General features: G+C 38.4%; 1 protein-coding gene across 1 annotated transcript in view; it reads left to right on the top strand.

The window, feature by feature from the left end:
• CADPS (calcium dependent secretion activator) overlaps nt 1–17996 on the top strand; it is a 741642-nt gene that overhangs the window by 149458 nt on the left and 574188 nt on the right. The window lies entirely within an intron of this gene.

Here is a 17996-nt window from a genome sequence, read left to right as displayed (position 1 = left end):
AAGGGTCGTGATATGACTTCTGTGGCCACTTCTTGATTAAAACAAACAAACAAAAACATTAAAAATTATATTTTACGACTACACTAGAACTAAGTTAAATATAAATCCAGACTAGAATATATTCACATTTTTCTTATTATTTTAAAATAAATATTTTCATGAGCCCCTAAATGTATCATGGGTCTTAGGCACTGTGCCTATCATGTTTAATGGATAAGTTGGCCCTGTAAGGCCCTGCTACCATTGTGTTGAAAGTTCTTAAAACATCAAAATTGTGCTATATATACTTTTTAAAGATGGTTCTGCCTTTAAAATATGTGATGTGTACCACCAGTTGAGAGGCTTGCATTTTCTTAGCTGGGGAGACAAATGGTCTTTTCATATGGTCACCAAGAATAATTATTTAAAACAGGAAGGGCATAAGGTTAATCATACCATATATAATCATGAGTCATTTAATATCCATGATACACATTCTGTGAAATGGGATGTTATATGATTTGGCCACTGTGAGAATACCATAGCATAGTCTGTCCTGCTTTCTCTTTAAGCATTTAGAACAAGTTTTGTGCCTTAGCAGTGATCACCAAAGTGCTGACAGGAATTTGCTTTTGTGTTTGGTCCTCAAGCCACATCATTGGCAGTTTCTCCATATTTGATATAGGTCACTTTTCTTTAGCCTTGTAGCTCTTAGTGGAGCCAATTCTTTAGCAGCTTAGAGAATTTTTTTCTTTATCATTCAGAATCATGGTGATTGTTGTATGTGATGTGCCCAAATCACGAGCAACAGTATTCACTCATTTTCCACCTTCATACAGTTTAACCTTTTGTTTCACTTCCAAATAGATATTTCTCCTTTGTTTCTTGCTGCTGCTATCACTAGCACTGGTTTTGATGAGTTTGGCAGTCATGATGCACTTCATGGTAATATTTTCAAAAGAAAATTAAACAGAGAGATAATGCTACAACATTAAAGAGATGGCTGATCCATGCATGTGACTGGATGCAGCTGTCTACCAGTAGATGCATATACACTGATATACAGTACACTGTTCAGATAGAAAGTACAATACATACATACGCCAGCAACATAGGCATTTATTATGACTATCGAGACTTATGTATTTATAGGTTATTGCTCGAACAATTTCTCTTAGAAAGATCAGCACAAGGCCGGTCCCCATGAGGTGGAGGTTGAAGATGTTCCTAATGTCCAAACTGCTATGCCACTCTATCATTTTAGACATTAACTCCTCCTCCTCCTCCCAGTAATCTCCCCCATCTTAGGGTTCTGTATTTTGCTGTAATGCCTCACAGAATTCACAGACACCCAAGGGATCGTCTCACGTAGTAATGGTGGAGGCTGGCAGGCTGGCAAGTCCCAGATCTGTGAGTGGGTCTGGAGGATCCTCCCAGAACTCTATCAGCAGATCAGATGATGGCTGCTGTCCCAAATCCAGGGGTGAGATGAGGATGAGCCAAAAAATAGAACCAGAGCAAGAGAAGGGCAAACCTTCCCAGGAGATTCGTAGATATACCCTCAAGGAAGCTAAGTGTGGTGATTTGAGTTATACCCTCCAGCAAGACAGGACTCAAGATATATCCCACCTGTTGTGCTGCAACAGAAATAACCCAAGTGGATGGCTATAACAATCAGCAGCTACTCAGTTGCTCAAAGCAAATCCCACCACTGAGCTGATTGCCAGTCATTATAGGGAACGACTACTACCAGCTGCCCAGCCAAGTTGACACCCGACCTCAAGTGCCACACCACCCTAAACAGGCATGGATAATAGGATTTACAATACATCACAGAATGGAGGACAATGGCTAGAAGGACCATATCAAGCAATTTACCCCAGTTATATATGTACTATACCATTATATGCCTGGCAGCACAGTCACTTTGTATCCTAGAGACAAGAAATACACATGTTACACATGGGAAGCTGTTGTGTTCACTGTGTCCCATTCTTCAATCAGGATTTCTGAACTTTACTATAGCCTTAGGGGACCACAGACATACATGCATTTGGATGTTGCCCAAATGGTCATTATGTAGCACATGACTATTTTAACCACACTGTGAATTACCAAGTGAATCTGAGGGGTCTGAGGCTCTGTTTGAGCTCACCACAGAATGGGCTTGTATATCCTCTGGGTGAGGGTGTGGAAAGTGAACCACCCTGGCTCTTCATTAGCAGCCTAATCTTCCCATTTATTAATTTGTTCAAATATTTATTGAGTGAATACTTTGTAGTCATTTGCATATTTCAAGGAGTATACCTTGGGGTATTTTTTAAAATACACATTCCCAGCCTACAGCTGTAAAGATTCTGGTTCTGTGGCTCCAGGGTGGTGGATCTTAGCTGCCATTAAGTGAACCCCTTGACTCATGGCAGCCCCATGCACCTTAGAACAAAATGCTACCCACTTCTGTGCCATCTCCGTGATCATTTGCAGATCAGACTGTTGGGATCATAGAGTTTACTTTGGCTGATTTTCAGAAGTATATCACTAGGCCTTTCTTCCTAGTCCATCTCAGTCTGAAGGTTCCATTAAAACTTACTCATCATCACAGAAACACATGAGCACCCACTGAAAAAAGGGTGGTGGCTGCATATGAAACAAATTATCCAGGAATTTAACCAAGGTCTTCTGCATGTTGTTGTTGTTGTTGTTATGTGCTGTCAAGTCGGACCTGACTCATAGCGACCCCTCCTTGGGTTTCCGAGGCAGTATCACTGTGAAAGTAGATTGCCCCATTTTCCTTCCAAGGAGTGGCTAGTGGGTTTGAACTGCCTGCCTTCTGGTTAGCAGTCAAGTGCTTTAGGCACTATGCTACGAGAGCTCCTGGTCTTCTGCATAGAAGGGGAGAATTCTACCACTGAATCATCAGTGCCCGCAGGGTGGTGGTGATTGGTGTTATGTGTTGTTGAGTCAATTTTAACTTATAGCATTTACAACAAGGGCTTCCCTTTCCTGGGAGTTTTACTGCTCTTCCTCTTCTAAGGAGCTCTGGTGGCACAGTGGTTAAAGCATTGGGCCACTAACCAAGAGACTGGCAGCTCAAACCTACTAGCCACTCCACGGGAGAAAGATGAGGCAGTTTACCTCCACAAAGATTACAGCTTTGAGAATGGTATGGGACGGTTCTACTCTGTCCTGTAGTGTTGCTATGAGTCAGAATCAACTTGATGACAGTGAATTTCCTCTTCTAAAAACTCTTAAGAAATTCAACTGTTTTCTGGTTTTCCTGGGCCAACTCTACCTCCTAAATTAGGTTAGGTTGTGTTAAACATTCATCGCACTATCAGAACAGTGCCATAAATATTTAAGACAAGAACTACAGAATTTTGAGAGTTATTTCTACCCACCTCCAGAGCTACCTCCTGATATATTTTAGCTGGATGGCCACAGGATGTACCCAACTGTTAGCCCTGCCTTCCTGGTTGCCCTCCTATTATAATGCACTCATTGCATAGCAGCTAGAGTAATCTTTTAAAAATGTAAATTGGATCATGTAACTTCTCTGCTTAAAACCTTCCAGAGGTTTCCCATCACTCTTAGAATGACATCCCAACTAAGGTGTAAAGGTACTACGTGGACACATTAAGGATGTTGATTATTATACCACTTTCTCCACATACATAGTCACTGACCATCTTTCTGTTTCCCCAAGACATCAAACTGGATCCTACTTGTGGATCTTTATGTTTGCTTCTCCCTCAGCTGAATGCTGTTTGCCTGACTGGCATGGCTTAGGCATCACTTTCTCCAAGAGACCTTCCAAGAACTCCTACCTAAAGTTTCTTTTGCTGCATTCTTCCCCAACCCACACTCTATCACATCACCCTATTTTATTTTCATCACAGACTTTATCACTGTTTTCCACTTTCTTGTTAATCGTGTTAATCAGTTTATCGTCTGTCTCACCATCCCCACCCAGCCTCACCATCCCCACCCAGCCTCACCAGACCCACTCCTCCAGACCCACTCACCTCACCTCTCATTAGCCCCATGGGAATGGAGATTCGTCTTTGCCTTATTAACTGATACTTTCAGCACATTAAACATTGTTTGGCACATAGTAGGTCTTCAATTAGTGTTTGGTAGACTAATAAATGAATGATGGAAAATTATTTTAATTGATAGAGTCTTGTTACCAACTACTATATCTCACCCCAAAAATTTTTTCAATGTTTTTATAAGTAGGAGTTTCTTTAGTATTTAGTAATATAATACATATGACATTCAGAGATAGTCCTGGTGTTTTACTTTCTTCTAAGCCAACTTCAGGAGCTCTGGTAGCATAGTGCCTAAGGCACTTGACTGCTAACCAGAAGACTGGTGGTTCAAACCCACCAGGCACTTCTCAGAAGGAAGATGGGGCAATCTACTTCCATACTGATACTGCTTCAGAAACCCAAGGAGGGGTCGCTATGAGTTGGGTCCAACTCAACGGCACATAACAACAACAACAAGCCAACTTCAATTCAAAATACTAATTGCCAACCCAGAGGTAGGGGACTTCTTTGATTGAGTCAAGAATTAGTTTGAATTCTCCAGTAAATCTTGATATAAAATTAAATTTAATTGGTATTTTATTTTATATAGTATTATATCCAAAGTGGCACTTTTAGAGTGAGGTGGATAGTTGGTATTACCCTCCACCACCTTCTCCACCACCAGAAGATGGGTTGTCATAGCTTCAAAAGGATTGAAAGTCACCCTCTTGGGTTACAATGAAAATTCAAAATTACAGAGATAGCCAAGTGTTTCCAAACCCTCATTTTTCTTATTATTGCTTATCATTACAATTTTCTGTTCTTGTTTAAACATAAGCATCATTGGAATGAATGAATCCATTGTTATGCTGTTTCTTGTCTTAGCTCTTTTTTCCCCGCCCCCACAGTTTGTTGAGTAGGGTTACATGATGTCAGGATTGTATTTTATTCCTTTTCTATAAAAATTAATTATTCCAATTTTCAATATATTTTCCATGAATTAAAAATAAATAAATAAAATAAGAGAATAATGTTCTCTCTGTAGAATACTGATTCCCCCCCTACCACCAGCAGACAGAGAATTCTAAGAAATGTAATGGAAAAGACTGCTTTGGGACAGGGATATTTTGGAAATTTAGTATTCTACTCTCTACTTATTTCTGAAGTCTGATTCTTACTTCTGAGATTATACCAATAGAAATAAGTTCAAAGAACTTAAGCAGGCAATTCACAGAAGAAAAAAATACAGATAAATTTTACAAAGAAAAAATACAAATAAATTTTACATACATGATTTTTAAAATTTGTTTCTTTAGTAATCTGAGTTGTCATATTTTTACACAAATAACACTTGTTATGTTTTTTTGTCCCCTGCACCTTTCACTGAAGATATTTCCATAGGCATGCTATGCTAGTTCTTTTCACATGTTGCAGTAGGAAAAAAACATATTAGATGTACATTATTTATGTAAAAAATATGATATGTAAGTATATTGGCAAACAGTAAAAATACTGTAAAAGAAATATAATATTGGTAAAGATGATAATATGGCCAATTCTATAGAAATGGGTATTTTCATAACTTCTGTTGCAATGAATTATTATCATAACTTTTCTGTAGAAGAATTTGTTAATTTGCAGCAAAACTCCTTTAAAATGAGCAAGCCTTTTGACTCCTTTAAAATAAGCTTGACCTCTAGGGATTTGTTATTGGCAAATAATCAGAAATGTGTCTCAGGATGTGTGTTGCAGCATTGTATATGAAAGTGAATACATGGAAGCAATTTTAATGCCCCACTGTAGGGGATTAATTAATTACATTTCTATTTAACCATATGAGGGAATAATTTCAGCCAATAAAAGAGTTGTTAAAAAAGCAAGCTTGTTACAAGGAAAATGTTCACTAGCTATTGCTAGGTGGAAAATCAGGTTCTGAAACACAGTATGTAGGTACAGTCCTATTTTTATGGAAAAAAAAATGCATGAATAAGCCCTAGAAGAGGAAAAAAAATTGTTAACCCATGTCTCTTTTTAGGTGGTAGTATTATGGTTGAATTTTTTTTTTTTTTTTTGTCTTTTCCATCCAAGTTAATAAGTGTCTACCCTCTAGTTAATGCTTTATTCTACCTTCCCCTCCACCCCTGGTAGCCACTGAAGAATATTTCTTTTTGTGTGAAACCCTTGTCTTGACTTTTTTACAGTAATGGTGTCATATAATATTTTTCCTTTTGTGATTGACTAATCTCACTCACCATAATATCCTTTAGATTCGTCTATGTTGTGAGATGTTTCACAGATTCATCATTGTTCTTTGTTGTTGTTATGTGCCATCGAGTCAGCCCTGACTCATAGCGACCCCTCCTTGGGTTTCCGAGGCAGTATCACTACGGAAGTAGGATTGCCCAACCTTCCTTCCAAGGAGTAGCTGGTGGGTTTGAACCGCCAGCCTTCTGGTTAGCAGTCAAGTGCCTTAGCCACTATGCTACCAGAGCTCCCCATTGTTCTTTAACATGTTGTATAATATTCCATTGTGTGTATGTACCATAGTTTATTTAACCATTCCTCTGTTGTTGGGCACTTAGGTTGTTTCCATCTTTTTGGTATTGTGAATACTGCTGTGATGAACATGGGTGTGCATATATCTGTTTTTATCACTGCTGCTATTTCTCTAGGAGATATACCTAATGGTGAGATTGCTAGATCATATGGTATTTCTTTTCTTATGGATCTTTTCAAAATTTCTACCTCAGTCTGTATCAGTTTAGGTAGATAATATGTTTCTAGAAATCTGTCCATTTCTTCTAGGATTTCAAATTTGTTGGAGTACCATTCTTCATAGTATCTTGATATTATCCTTTTTATTTTGGTTGATTCTATTGTGACATCACCCTTTTCATTTCTTATTTGTGTTATTTGCATCATCTTCTTCTTTTCCTTTGTGAAATTTGCCACTGGTTTGTCAATTTCATTAGTCTTTTCAAAGAACTGTTCTAGTCTTGTCAATTCTATGGTTGATCATTATAACTTTTGTTAGTGCTTTTCTGTGCCTCCCTATTTCCTGCCTTAATAAATTCAATAAAGGGGCAATCAAAACAATGGGATATGAAAAAAAATTATTTCTGCTTTGTTTCTTGGTATTCAGTCATTAACATAATACCATCATATTTTCTTTTTTGCCATTTCTGTATAACATGAATATGCTTGTTTGTTTAATATTTCTTCTTAAACCAACTTACTTTTTAAAAGCCATCTTTATCTTAGGAAATAATGTAGGTGAAATTATAGTGTAGATGTACTGTTTTTTTTTTCCATCTGAAAACTGTTTTTAAAAAAAATTGTTGTTGAACTAAAGAATAATGTAGAATCTACAAAACACCGCAAAACATGGATAAACTTGTAGGACATTATGCTGAGTGGTATAAGTTAATCACAGAGGGACAAATACTGTATTAGTTCATTATTGTAAAAAGGTAAAGAAAGCTTTATATATGTAAGGAAACTGTCTTTGTTGGTTACCAGGGAAGAGAAGGGAGGGAACATTGAAAAAAAAATTTAATTTAAAAAAATGGCAAAAAAAATTATTGAAAATATACACAGCAAAACATCTTATTAAAATAGAAACTGCTTATTGATGCCTTCTTACCATCTGATACCACAATGATGTGGGAGGCACAGCTGGGGCAAAGACTACGCTCATATAAAGATACTGGTAGGACTGAGTTCTCTGATGTCACTCCAAAAATAGCCCAGACTGACCAGAACTGCTTTCACCTGAAGTCGGCTAGCCAGCAGCAAAGCGTAGATTTAATTTATCTAACTCCTCTTCCCTTGCTAAGGAGGCATAATGGTTAAAGCACTTGGGTGCTTAACTAAAAGGTTGACCATTCAAACCCACCAGCCTCTTCATGGGAGAAACATGAGGCATTCTGCCTCTGTAAAAGATTTACAGCTTTGGAAACCATGTGGGACAGTTCTCTGTCTTTATGGGTTGCTAAGAGTTAGAATGAACTTGATGGTGGTGGATTTGGTTGTTTTGGCTTCCCTTGCTGCTGGGCTGTGGGCAGACATGAAATATAGTGTTTCTCATGCCCTGCAATCTCCTGTCAGAAATTATAGATTCACCGACTCCTTTTCTTACAGATTACATGCAGCTGTGCAAAACCCAATCAATTCATAGTAACAAGGACAGAGAAATGAAATTATATCACTTTCATCCTCATCCTACTTAAATTGTTTTTGTTTTATTTTGTTTATCCTTGACCTTCTTCTCCTGATGAGACAAAACAATTCCTAAGAGCTTCCAAACCAGAAGCCTGCATAATCTTTGACTGTAATGCGTATCATATCACAAGGGAAGCTGTGATCTGATTTTTGGTGCTGCTTTATAAAAGTTCCTGTGATCTCTCTTTATGAAGTTCTGTCAGTAACTGCGTTTTTTATCTCAAATAAGAAATGACATTTATCAAAGAACACTTATATTGATTAAATATCAGCTGTCAGTTAGAACATGAACTGTATCTGTCCAAACACATAAGAAAAAAGCAAGGAGGTTTAATAAATGTCTCCCCACAATTTCACATGGAATTTTCAAAAGTCTGTTTTATTTGAGAATGGATAAGACTAACTCACAGAAGAGTTTTTATTACTTAACATAATACCCAGTGTAAAGTAATTGGCAATTCTTATTATTAAAATTGGTGATGTTTTTATTTCCTAAATTCTTGGGAAGGGACCCTGGTGGTGCAATGGTGAAGTGCTTGGCTGCTAACCAAAGGGTTGGTGGTTTGAACCCACCCAGTGGCTTCCTAGGAGAAAGACCAGGCCATCTGCTCATACAAGGATTACAATCTAGGAAACCCTATGGGGCAGTTCAGTTCTACCTGTTCTGTAGAGTAGCTATGAGTCAGAATCAAGTTGGCACACAACAAAAATAGACTCTTGGGAAGAAGCAGTAAATTATGTACCTGTTTAGAATTTTAGTTGTATTCTAAACCTCACTCAGCCACTGAACTCATGCATCATTTTGACAAGTGGTTGCAATAATTTGATAAATGAGACTAAGACAATACCTGCTTTAATCTTCATAAAATACAAAGCTAATAATAGTAATAATTTAATATTGAATTAGTATTTTTTAAAACTTAATAATGTGAATCAGAATATCTTCCCATTCCCTTTAGTGGCCTCTAAATTTGGCTTTCGTTTGATGTCCAGTTGTACCAGGTGTCTGCTACTTTCTTCCCTCTACTTCCTTGACAAAGTTTTCAAATTATCAATTTTATTTTTCAAGTTATCCTTAATCGCTTAATTTTAAAATGTGTATAACGTTGCTTTTAAAAACATCCCTGAAGTGCATTTTAGAGGACGTCAAGTGTACATTTTAATATATTTTTAAATGCAAATGAAACATTCTTAATGAAGCAACCTAGCTTATTTCCAAGGGCATGTGGATAAGCATGAGCTCAGAAAATGAGTTATTTCTATTCCTTTGAGAATGCTATTTCTCATTGTGCTGTTGCTGACCTACTCTTAGCTCCTGGAAAAGTCAACAGCATGACCCTAAACTTCTCCTCAGCCGTCATTTGTGCCAAGTGGCTGGCAGGGATAAAAGCTACGCACCCTCAGTCTAATAGGAGATGATAGTATTCTCTTCATTTATCCTTTCTGAATTTCTCGAGGTTTTTCAGCTAAGTCTAGAAGATTTAACTAGAGTCAAATAGAGTATAATTTCTCAATCTATAAACACCTTTGCATTTTCAGTATTGAGTTTCTTATCATTATTGAACTGCTAATTTTCTCAACATTTCATTTCCTCTTCTCTAAACCATCATCAACATGGCCTTTCAAGATGTGGTTTTCTTATTACAGTGCTATCTTCCTTGGGTTTGATTATCACTTGGCAGCTTTTCAGATAGTTTATTAAACTCTGAAGAAAAACCTCAAATTATCAGGCTTTCAGCTGTGACCCAGATTGCTGGGTTATATCTACACCTCATTACTGAGCCTTTAATCTCCACATAACTGAAAACCTTTTTCCAGGTCCACAAGTTTCCAATGGATTTGTTGGCTGAGGATTTGCTTCTTGGGGCAGGCTCTATTTCTTCATCACTTCTCTTGTCCCTCTTACGTGAAGAGACTTATTTGCACATGTTGTTGTTGTTGTTATTTGCCATCGAGTCGGCCCCGACTCATAGCGACCCTTCCTTGGGTTTCCGAGGCACTATCACTATGGAAGTAGGATTGCCTAACCTTCCTTCCGAGGAGTGGCTGGTGGGTTTGAACCGCCAGACTTCTGGTTAGCAGTCAAGTGCCTTAGGCACTATACTACCAGATCTGTTGAAGAAATGTGTTAAAATCCACATCCGGGAGGAGGTTGCAGTGCCTATCTAGTACTAATGGTTATTATTCAACAACACTCATTTAATTTAGTTTATTTCATTTCAACAGTATTTCATGTATTCATTCAACATATTTCTGAGCACTTCCTAGAGCTAACACTAGCAATCATGTTAGGTGTCAGGGACAGAACCTAAACTTTCTTACTTTGTCCTATAATGGCCCGTGCTCTTTAATATCTTCCCCATTACTCACCACACACCTCTTGATAACTTTGTAATTGTTGTCCTTTTGCTTAGAATGTTGTATTCATTTTCACTGTATTGCTGCAAAACAAATTGGCACAAATTTAGTGGCTAAGAGCAATTCCCACTCATTCTCTTGCAGTTTCTGTAGGTCAGAAGTCCAAGCATGACTTAGCTGGATTCTCCACTCAAACTCTCAAGACTGAAATTAAGGTTTCAGCCGGGCTGTGTTCTAATCTGGTGGCTCACCTAGCAGAGATTTGCTTCCAAGCTCCCTCAGGCTATTGGCAGAACTCCTTTCCTTGCCTTCCACCTATAGAATTTTTCAAAGCCAGAAAAAGAGAGAGAATAACTGCTTGTTCAAGTCTCTAATTTCTAGAGCCACATTTAAAGGTATCACCCAGCTAAATCAAGCACTTTCAAGATAGTCTCCCTTTGTTGTTGTTGTTGTTATGTGCCATCAAGTCGGACCCGACTCACAGTGACCCCTCCTTGGGTTTCTGAGGCAGTATCACTACAGAAGTAGATTGCCCAGCCTTCCTTCCGAGGAGTGGCTGGTAGTCTCCCTTTAGAGTAACTTAAAGTCAAATGTGTAGGACTATAATTTAAAAAAGAAAAAAACCCAAACCCACTGCCATCGTGTCAAATCCAACTCATAGTGACCACCATTGGGTTTCCAAGGCTGTTAATCTTTATGAGGGTAGACTGCCTTATCTTCCTCCTGTGAGCAGCTGGTGGGTTTGAACCGTCGACCTTCTGGTTAGCAGACAAATGTCTTACCCACTATGCCACCAGAGCTCCAGGATTATAATAACATTTGCAAAGTTGTTTTACTTTATCACATGTTTTTAGTTAGAAATAAGTCACTAGATCTGCTCATGCTCAAGGGGATGGGACCAGACTAGGGCCTAACTCCCTGGGGTCATCCTAGCCTCGTCTGCCACTAGTGCTTCTTCAATCCTATTGCTATTCGTATGGCTGACCCCTTCAAGTCAACTTCTAGAGAGGCTCTCCCTCACCATTCTTTCTAGTATGGGCTACATCTTGGGTTTTTGGGTTTTTTTGTCTGGAGTAGTACCCTCTGTTTTTCCATCCAAGCACTTATCACCATCTGAAGTTACCTTGCATACTTATTTTGTTGTTATCTAGCTCCTCCTTTGCGCTATCTCTACAAGTGCAAAGACAGTATCCATTGCAGTCATCACTGTATGGCCATCACCTAACCCAATGCCTGGCAAGAAATAGAGGCTTCATTACATTTTGTCTTAATTAGTACATGCAGAGGCCTATGCATCAGTGGCCTCGTGAGGCATAAATTCTCACATTGCTTAAAGTTTTTGTTTTTGTTTTTGTTTTTCCTCCCCTTTTCCTGGTGAAGCATAGTTCAGTATTGGAACAGACATGTTAGTCCATGACCTGAATCCACCTGCTGCAACTCCTGTTTTTAGTGTGGATATTACCTGAGGTTCATAGTATTCTTCCAGGCTTTTCCCTTTGGTCACATTCTGTCTCTCCCATCACATGGTTGGAAGGAGAAGACAGGAATCAAAACTTTTCCTTCAAAAGTCATATGCTGCCTCTTAGAGTGATTAGATAGTTGATGAATTGCTGGGTTTAAATGGCTTTGCTTGCCAGATGTATTTTAATTTCAGCATTCTGAGAATGTGGAAAGAGGACTAGATATATATAATGTATAAACAAGTTCCACTCATGTGGTAGGGGCAAAACTAGAGGGTATGGGGGGCACAGGATCAGATAGCAGTATTAAATTGCCCAGAGCAACAATTCTGTGATGATCTCATCATGATTTTTCTTGCTTCTATATCAGTTCTTCCTAGTTAGTGCACATGGCCACATATTTCTATCTGCCTGTACCTGCTGTTACTGAGAGACTAACTGCAATTGAAGGTTGAGATTGAAAGACAGTGGGTATCCCACATCCAGTGTACAGGGAATTGAGCATTTTCTGTGAAGGCTTTAAAACTGCTATAGACATTTTAACAATCTGCTCCTTTTGTTGCCAAAGTGAAATCACAAGTATGCTCTTTTATTCAGTCTTCTGTAAACAGGGAACCACAAAATTGTAATCAGAGGTGTTAAAAGAGGTGTACTTTCAGAAAAAGACATACAGGAGTAGTATTTTCTATTTTTGCCACTTTTCCCTGCATGATGAAATCTGTTATGAACCATCTAGCACAGGCATACAAATAGAGATTTTACCAGCCTGCTGAGATGTTCCACCCAGCCAAGCTTGTCCATGGTAATGATTTATATTTACCTTCTTCCAACATACAACTTCTTTACTTCCTCAGTAATGTCAACCTAGAGTTAGCAGACACTTGGGAAATGGAATGTAGTGTGTTGATTAAAATTTTTTGCTCTTTTTATTTCAATCCTGTTGAAAATATGTATGTGCAAAAAGCCACACTAAGTAATTTACTACACTGCAGTATGAAATATATTTATTCCCTTTCCTCCCAGACTAGTGGGTGACTGCATTAGTCTTTTATGGTGGACCCTAATCAGTGGAGGTCTCATGATCTGTATTCTAACTCCCAGTTAAAACGATAATAATAGCAACCACATAGTAAGCATTTACTATGTACCAGGCATTAAACCTAGTACTTTACATATATTATTATATTTAATGCCCACTACAAGCCTGTAAGGTAAACATTTTTACTTGCATTTTAATAACAAGAAAACTTAAACAGAAATAAAATAATTTGTCATAGATCAGTCAGGCAAAAGTAAAGCTGGGACTTGAATTCAGGGTTGCATTACTCCAAAGACAAACTCTTCATGTCAATTGCTGAAAATGGTGGTGATTTTACATATTGTTGTTGTCGTTATTGTTAAGTGCCGTCGAGTCATTTCCGACTCATAGCGACCCCATGCACAGCAGAACGAAACACTGCCCAATCCCACACCAGCCCCACAATCCCTGCTATACTTGAGCCCATCATCGCAGCCACTGTATCAATCCATCTCCTTGAAGGCCTCCCCCTCTTTCGTCGACCCTCCACCCTACCAAGCATGACATCCTTCTCCAGGGAATGGTCCCTTCTGACAACATGACCAAAATAGGTGAGACGAAGTCTGGCCTTTCTTGCTTCCAAGGAGCATTCTGGCTACACTTCCTCCAGGACAGATCTGTTAGTTCTTTTAGCAGTCCACAGTACTTTCAGCATTCTTCGCCAGCACCACAACTCAAAAGCATCAACTCTTCTTCGGTCTTCCTTATTCATTGTGCAGCTCTCACATGCATACGAGGCGATTGGAAATATCATGGCTTGTGTCAGGCGCACCTTAGTCCTTAAGGAGATATCCTTGCTCCTCAGCACTTGAAACAGTTCCTTCGCAGTTGACTTTCCCAATGCTACACATCGTCTAATGTCCTGACTGCTGCTTCCGTATTTTACATATAAAGAGAGTATTATCTGTATTCTAGGAAAGGAGCTTTGGTTGTCCAGTGGTTAAGTGCTTGGCTACTAACTGAAAAGTCAGTTGTTTGAATGCACCAGCCACTCCACAGGAGAAAGATGTGGCAGCCATAAGACGACAGCTTTGGGAACCCTATGAGGCAGTTCGACTCTGTCCTATAGGGTCACTATGAGTTGAAATCAACTCAGTGACAGACAACAACATACTCTGGGAAAGGGTATGTGTGTGTTACTAAATCTCTTAGGCATTTGTTTTCATATAATTTGGTACTTTCTCCTAAAATTGTTGGAGAAGAAAAAGTCAGTTGGAGGACTCAGTTCTTATACATGATTATACATCATGATTTTAATGGGCATGATTTTATTCAAGAATGATTAGATTTATGTTTGCTTCACTCATTTGGGTTCAGACATGCACAAGTATTTCCTTATTTAATTTTTTAAAACATATTTAGCAAAGCCACACAGAGTTAAGATGGTGGTTAAAAGATAGGAAATGCTCTTCATTCTTTCTAAAGATAGTGCTTGTGGGTTGTCTGGCCAATTGGGTGACTTGAAATAGTGCCTGCTTTGTGTTTCACAACATGAACACTTTCTGAGGTGGACCCAGTGTGTCAGGAGTCCCCAGGCCATTCTTGGGTTCAGTGATTCATTAGAAGGATTCATGGTTACAGTGAAAGGATAAAGATGAAAATCAGTGAAAGGAAAAGATGCACAAGGAACAGTCCAGGAGAAATCGAGTACAGGCTTCTAGATGTCATTTTCACCTAGAAATGCTTAAGTCTCCCAGCAGTGATGTGCAACAACACATGGAAAGTGTGCCAACCAGGGAAGCAAATCTGAGCCTTGGTAGCCAGGTTTTTAATTGGGGTCAGTCACGTAGACACGTTGCACCTGTGTGATTGACCTTAGCTACTCAGACTCCAGCCTCTCAGAGTGAAAACAGGCATTCACCATAAATCACACTGTTAGCATAAACTACCTGATCAAACTGATACCACATGGCCCAAGGCCTTGAACATACAAAAAACATCAGACAGAATATTCCAAGGCCTCAGAGTCTGTCTCTCAAGTCTGTCTTTTATTGGGAATGTGCAGGGTTTGAGCAACCCAGGCCTGTGTACCCTAGAATTAAATATAGTTGCCTTTTGGAAGAACACCCAAAAAAGCAGATGTGAAAATCCAAATTAAGACATTTTTAAATTAAGAATTAAGTCAAGCATTAGCAAACCCTTTCGGTAAAGGTCCAGTTAGTAAATATTTTCAGCTCTGCAAAACATTCAGTCTCTGTGGCATCTATTTCACTATGCCATTGTAGTGAAAGCAGCCATAGGTAATACATAAACAAATAGACATGACTATGTTCCAGTCAAATTTTATTTACAAACACAGGCAGCCCTCAGATTTTGCCCATAGGTTGTTCTTTGGTTTCCAAAAATTCACCTATGGATGTAAAATCTTACCCTTTCATTGCAAAAGATTTTAACACAAAATTTATCATCCCATCAATCCTGTGAACAGTATGAAATGATGGTTGTTTACAAATTTAGAATGGAAGACTGTCATTATGTAACAGAGAAGCCAAGCGTGCAGTGTCAAATTGCACATACTGGACTCTGCTTCTTACCACTGTAAATCTTAGATAAATCACTTAACTTCTCTAAGCTTGACTGCATAATGAGAATAATAACAGGATGTACCTTACCACATTGATTCAGAGACTGGTAAGTAAGTAAACAAATCACTTAGCAATGTATTTGGCATATACACTTTCAAAATATATGAACTATCTTTATTACCATGTATTACTATTAGTGCTTGAGCAAGACTTGGTATATGAGTAGGGATTTACCAAGGGCTGTCATTCTTTTTATAATTTCATAGCCAAGACTTTTGCCATAGTTATGATTTCATTATAATTTAACCCTAGTATTGTTCAGAAAGAAGTTCTGGTAGTGTAAAGCATTCGACTCCTAACCAAAAGGTTGGTGAGTTGAACCCATGAGCTGTTCCATGGCAAAAAGATAAGGCAGTATGCTTCTGTAAAGATTTATAGCCTTAGAACCCTGTGAGGCAGTTCTACTCTGTCCTAAAGGGTCGCTAAAGGGTCACTTTTAGCCAGTATTGACTGATAAGAGTGGATAGTAGTGTGGGATTGTTCAGAAGTTAAACACTGAATATTCATGGGTGAGAAATTGGTCTCCAGGATTTCAAGGATTTCAGTTTGTATTCTGACTCTGCTAGTTACTATGAAGTGAGATCTGAGTCAGTCAGTTAACCTCACTGAACCTTAATTTCTTTATACATAAAATAGGAATGATGGTATTACCCACCTAATAAGGTAGTTGGTGCTAGTTACTGTTGTTGTTAGGTGCTGTTGAGTCAATTCTGACTCATAGTGTCATATGACAGAATGAAACACTGCTGGTCCTGTGACATCCTCATATTTGTTGCTATGCTTGAGCCTTTTTTTGTAGCCACTGTGTTACTCCATCTCATTAAGGGTCTTCCTAGTTTGCTCTGACCCTCTACTTTTCTTAGCATGATGTCCTTCTCCAAACATCAGTCTCTCCTGATCATATGTACAAAATATATGAGACAAAATTTCTCCATCCTCACTTCTGATGAGCATTCTGGCCGTACTTGTTCCAAGATCAATTTGTTTGTTCTTCTGGCAGTCTATGATATATTCAGTATTCTTAACCAACACCATTAATTCAAAGGTATCAATTCTTCTTCTTTCTTATTTATCGTCCAGCTTTCTCATGCATATGAAGCAACTAAAAATACCATAGCTTTGGGCCTGTGCACCTTAGTCCTCAAAGTGACATCTTTGCCTTTTAACACTTTAAAGAGGTTTTTTTTGCAGCAGATTTGCCCAATGCAATACATTGTATGATTTCTTGACTGCTGCTTCCACGGTAGGAGCTCTGGTAGCATAGTGCCTAAGTCATTTGTCTGCTAGCCAGAAGGCTGGCAGATGTTGATCATGGAAACAAGTAAAATGAAATCTTTGAAAATTTCAATCTGTTCTCCATTTATTGTGATGTTGCTTATTGGTCCAGCTGTGAGGATTTTTATTTTCCTTATGTTGAGATATAATCCATGCTACAGACTGTAGTCTTTGATCTTCATCAATAAGTGCTTCATGTCTTCTTCACATTTAGCAAGCAAGTTTGTGTCATCTGTGTATCATAGGTTGTTAATGAGCCGTCCTCCAATCCTGATGCCATGTTCTTCTTCATATGCTCCAGCTTCTCAGATTATTTGCTCAGCACACAGATCCACTATACATAAGTATAGTGAAAGGATACAACCCTGACACACACTTTGCCTGATTTTAAAGTATCTCCTTGTTCTATTTGAATTACTGCCTCTTGGTCTGTATACAGGTTCCTAATGAGTACAATTAAGTGTTCTGGAATTCCCATTCTTTGCAATGTTATCCATAATTTGTTGTGATCCACACAGCCAAATGTCTTTACATAGTCAATAAAACACAGGTAAACATAATAATTATTATTATTTATTATTGTTGTTGTTGTTATGTGCTGTCGAGTCAAACCCGACTCATAGCGACCCGTCCTATTTATTATTAGTCACCATCAATTAACCAAGTTCCTGTGTCTTGGTATAATTCCCTTCTGATGTGCAGTGATGTTTAGGATTGGGCTGATGCTCTGGAGTCTGTACTTGAAGTCAAACAATTAAACTGCTAAGGAAAAATGTGAAGAAGTGTAACACAAAGTCCTTGCCTTGAAGAAGTATACAATGTGCACAGAACTAAATCCATTCAATGGGAAGGAACAGTCTCTTCAACAAACAAGGCTGGCAAAATTGGATTTCTACATGTAGAAAAATGAAACAATATCCATACTTTGCATCATACATAAAAGTTGATTAAAAAATGCATGAAGGACTTAAATGTTAAATATAATACCATAAAGTTTTTGGAAGAAATTATA

The sequence above is a fragment of the Orycteropus afer genome, unplaced genomic scaffold (assembly GCF_000298275.1).
Source record: "Orycteropus afer afer isolate SDZICR_OR568_19922 unplaced genomic scaffold, OryAfe1.0 scaffold00041, whole genome shotgun sequence".
In the NCBI taxonomy this organism is placed as follows: domain Eukaryota; kingdom Metazoa; phylum Chordata; class Mammalia; order Tubulidentata; family Orycteropodidae; genus Orycteropus; species Orycteropus afer.
The sequence above is the reverse complement of the archived record's forward strand: the minus strand, read 5'-3'. Positions and strand labels throughout refer to the sequence as shown.